A 4,921-nucleotide genomic window follows, 5' to 3' on the forward strand; every position below is an offset into this window, starting at 1 on the left:
GAGAGACCAAACAAGGTTGAGTTCTTTGTTAAATGGGTAAGGGTCGGGGAGGGCAGGGTTTGTGGGCAGAGATGGAAGAAGCACGTCAAGAACTGCCTTTGGGACAGGTTATCTTTTTTTTTTTTTTTAATTTTATTTATTTATTTGACAGAGAGAGATCACAAGTAGGCAGAGAGGCAGGCAGAGAGAGAGAGAGGAGGAAGCAGGCTCCCCGCTGAGCAGAGAGCCCGATGCAGGGCTCGATCCCAGGACCCTGGGATCATGACCCGAGCTGAAGGCAGAGGCTTTAACCCACTGAGCCACCCAGGCGCCCCGGGACGGGTTATCTTAACGAGTCTCACGCTGTCCGCTTGGGATGTGAGAACGGCCAAGCTCTGAGACGAGCCTCGGGCCCGGGTCTCACAGCGGCGGCAAGAAGGCAAGTGAAGTTCCCAGGGACCAGCCTTTCCTCTTGCCAGTTATGGGGTCTCAGGAGCATTGCTACAGGTAGGAAGGGGAGCGGCCCAGGGCAGCAGCCCCCTACCCATGTGCACGGAGAGGGGGCTGCACTGCCCACCCTGTTGGCCCCGAGACAGGAGCGCCTGGCACTCAGATGTCTGCTTGAATGTGCACTTGCTTCATGATTCCACTCGGTCCAAGGGCCGGTATGATGGATGCATCTTGTGAATCTAATACATACGTAAATTCATGCCACTTTCTTCAGCTAAAGCAATTTCATCTGTTCAGCCCACAAAAAGGATAAATGGAATGCTGGACTCAGGGCTCGGGGCCAGGGTTCCAAACATGTGGGAAGGAATGGGCCTGTGTTCCTCATTCGTCCTGTCTGAACGGGACAAAATCCATCCAAGATGGCCGAAGGCCAGATCAGTCAGCTTCTGTCCCCCCCACCCCCTTTCTCCTCTGTCTCTGTCTCTCCCTCCCTCCTTTGCTTGCTCTCTCTGGGGAAATGTCGCTCTGGCTAGGACAAAGGGAACCTTGCAGGGCCAAGGGGCAAAGACCAGGTTCCTGCTTGCCACATATGGGAGATTCTCTGTGTTGGAGCCAGGAGTGTCAAGGGTATCGGGAGGAGAAATGAGGGGAGGAATTTAGCCAGAGCGACTTGCTTTAGTGAAGAAAAGCAAGGTTGACCTTGGCTAGGTATTGGATCCAGCCTGTTTACTTCTTAGGGAGACACAGGAAGAAGTGGAGAAATTCCACCACACAAGGCCCAGGGACCCGGTGGGAGGGTCTCACGGAAAGAACGAGACGTAGGTTCTTATGCGTCCATTATTGTTGGTTTTCTCTGTTTATAAATATAACACTTACTTATTATAGAAAACTTAGAAAATACAGAAAAGCCTAAAGGAAAAAGAAAAAGGGGGAAAAAGAGCCTTAAGAAGGAGACTAAATCACTCATATACTAAAACTTAAGGATAAATACCACTAGCCTTTTAGAGAATGTTATTTTAATATAGTCTCATAGCCTACCCTTTTCTTTTAATAATTACTTTGTGGGCATCTTCCGAAGACATTGCAACATCTGCAAGAATTTGTTTTTAAATCAGCCGATTCTTATTTCATTGTGTGGATAAAACAAATGTTTTAAAATCATTTCCTAATGCTAGCCCTTAGGTTTTTAATTTTTCCTATTATCTAAGAAAAGCTCCAGTGAACACTTGTGTGTGTGTGTGTGTGTGTGTGTGTGTAGTGTGGGCATACGGAATTATTTTCAATAAGTATGTTCTTAGGAGTAGAATTACTGAGTTAATTCTTGATGTTCCTCCAAATCCTGGCAGGCAGAAACTTTCTGGAGAATAGTCTTAGCGATGCGTTACACGTAGGGGGCTCCAACACCTCGGCTTTGCAACAGATGGCAACCAGTATACTGAAGGTCCTTTCTGTAGGCCAGCCGAGAGAGAGAGAGAGAGAGAGAGAGAGAGAGAGAGAGAGAGAGAGAGAGATGGAGAGAGAAGTGTTAGGGGGGAGAAGAGGGTACAGCTGAACTGTCATATCTGTGTTTGAGGTGGTCCCTAGAGTGTCTCTGACCTCTGGCCTTCCTGGATGCTGAAGCAGACCCCTAGCCAGCTGGGTTTTTCCTCAGGTACATGACCCACTGAGGCAGATTTGCTGGAAAGACCTAGGATGACTGGGGGCTGGGGAAGGTGGGAAGAGAGGAAGCTTTCTTCATTTTCTCAGACACACAGAGAGGATCTCACTAGTCCCGTGGAGGCTACAGAGGACCCCAGTTCCCCTTTCCCTCCCTGGGCTCCCCTGGGGACATCTGGAGGAACCCTCACAAGACTCTCCCATAGGCTTGGTTGGAGAAAGACCGTGTGAGCGTCAGGGAGGGGTCGGCCTGGGGCGCAGAGAGAGGACAGCAGGGGCAGAGCTCGGCAGCATTCACCCAGAACGTCAGGGAGAGAGGGGCACCCTGCCCTGGGCTCCCCACCGGGAAGGCCTTGACCGTGGTGGGTCAGGTGAGGGCGATGCTTCGGGTTCACCGGCCTTCACTCCAAGCTCATTCAGCATCCTTCTGATTCATGTTAACATGTGAAGCTTCTGGGCTCCTGACAGGAATGGGAGCGTTTCTGTTACTGGAAAGAAAGAACCTTCGGCAGATATAAAAAGCTGACATTTCAGTGTGCGGGCTTGCGGGTGAGGTGAGTCAGCCTCGGGGAATCCGTCCGAAGGGCACCGCTGGGGGGAGGGGCAGCCCCTGCACACGGTGAAGGCAGCGAGCTCGGGCCATCTGCCTGAGCCTCGGAAGCCCCGTGTCACATTCTCACCGGGACCTGCAAACCTCCTGGTGTCACGCTCTGTCCCGCCTTGGTCGCGGCCATCAGCCCACGCAGCCAGCTGTCTCGTAAGGCCCCACAGCGGCATTTGGTTACCTCTCCTTGGTTACTGGGAAGCAGCACGGCAGTTCTCGGACTCTTACTCCAACACTGGCAGGTCCCCAGCCATACAGTCTTTGAGCAGGTGCCAGTTGTTTGTTTTTTCCTTCCCCCTCCTCTAGCCTCCAAATGACGGAGAACCATTACTGATAACAGACTCGGACACTCAACATGGGACTGCCCTCTCCGGGCAACTGTGCTGTCGCTCGCCGTCACGGGGTTCGCTGTACACCCTCCAGATTCATAGGTTGAAGTCCTGATCCCCAGCACCTATTTGGTGACCTTATTTGGAAATAGAGCCATTGTTGATGTCATCAGTTAGGAGGAGGTCACACTGGAGTAGGGTGGACCCCTGATCCCGTATGACTAGTGAACTTATAAAAAGGGTGCCGCGTGAGAAGATAGACATACACACACATACACACACAGAGAGAACACCCCATGAAGACTGAAGTTACGTTGCCACAAGCCAAGGAGCTACCAGAAGCCAGAAGAAAAGCCTGGAACGGATCCTTCCCTAGTGCCTTCAGAGGGAGCTTGGTCTTGCTGATAACCTTGATCTCTAATTCTAGCCTCACAGAGCTGTGAAACAACACATTTTGCTTGCCTCAGTGCACGGTCTTTGGTTAAGGCTGACTTACGACACTAATGCACTCACCATCACTGAGGAACTCAGAAGCCTTCTGACCTCGGAAGAGCTCCTTGTCTTCCTTAGCTTCTGCTTTATACAGAAGGGCCAAGCAGGTCGTGCCTATTCTATAGATGGAGAGACTCTATCTCAGAGAGATGAGATGATTTATTTGGAATGGCTTTCTTGTGAAATCTTTCTTTTTTTTTTTATGAAGCTGGGAAAAGTTAACTCTGGGAACATACAAAAGTTAACTCTGGGAACATACTAATTGTCTGCCAACTGCCAACCTCACATCCCATGCCCCTAACCACTTAAGCCTCTGGCATTTCGGACGCCCTGTTCTTGGAGATGGAGTACAAATGGGGAGCAAATCGGGAAGCCCTGAAGGGCAATAGTGAGCCTGGTCTCACAAGAATGTTGAAGGACCCCTTTGTGGAAAATCTGCCAATAGAGAAGGGCGTGTATGCGGAAGTATTTGTTTTCATGCTCTGCAATGCCAAAGAATGTTTTAAATTTAAAAAAAAAAAAAAAAAAGATTTTCACTCTGATTGTGGAACTTCCTGGGTTCCCAAATTCTTGGGCAAGTATCTGGATCAGACTCTCCTTTTAAGTGCCCAGTCATGAGGGGTTTAACATAGGAGACGCTAACAATAAGCTGTGAGGTGTGGGGGGAGCCCTGGAGTCAAGAGGGAGTTCCAGCTCCCTCTCCCTGGGCCTATGACCTCAGACAAGATGCATTCACGCCCCCCCCCCCCCCCCACCGTGTCTCACCTCTAAATGGGACGACAAACCACAGCAAGTTCCAGAGGGTTCGAACGGAACAAGGTATATGGCCGTGCTTTATAAAGGGCAAAGCATGCTGCAGCACAAGTGGTTGGGTCTGAGGTGGGGAGAGAGAGCAGTTCAGATTTTGGAGGTGACCCTGACCCTCTGGTGTCGCCTGCCAGGGTCACACAAAGAAGGGGCTGGCTGCCGGCTCTTCCCGGGAGCTCTGAGGTGGATTTCTGACTTGAAGAAGCAGACCATGGAAGGACTGGGGAGACCCAAAGCTGAAGTATTTTTGCAAACATGTTGTGTGTGTGTTCATTTTCTGGGGAGAAAACCCTGGGCTATAAGGGTAGGTGACCACTGATTGTTCCTCCCAAAGGCTGCCTCCCTTCTTCTTTAGGAAGGGCACGTGGGGCATCTGGGTGGCTCGGTCAATTTAGCTGTCTGCCTCATGCTCAGGTCATGATCCCAGGGTCCGGGGAGCCTGTCTCTCCCTCTGCCTGCCATTCCCCTTGCTTATGCTCTGTCTCTGTCTTTGTCTCTGTCTCTCTCTAATGGATGAATAAAATCTTAAAAAAAGGGAAGGAAGGGCTTGTGTGTGGTGGTGGGGAGCTCGGGTAGAGTGGTAGGGAGGAAAGGTGCTGGGGCA

This window comes from Mustela putorius, unplaced genomic scaffold, assembly GCF_011764305.1.
Source record: "Mustela putorius furo isolate JIRA1106 unplaced genomic scaffold, ASM1176430v1.1 tig00003932_pilon_pilon_pilon:0A:0A, whole genome shotgun sequence".
Lineage (NCBI taxonomy): Eukaryota > Metazoa > Chordata > Mammalia > Carnivora > Mustelidae > Mustela > Mustela putorius.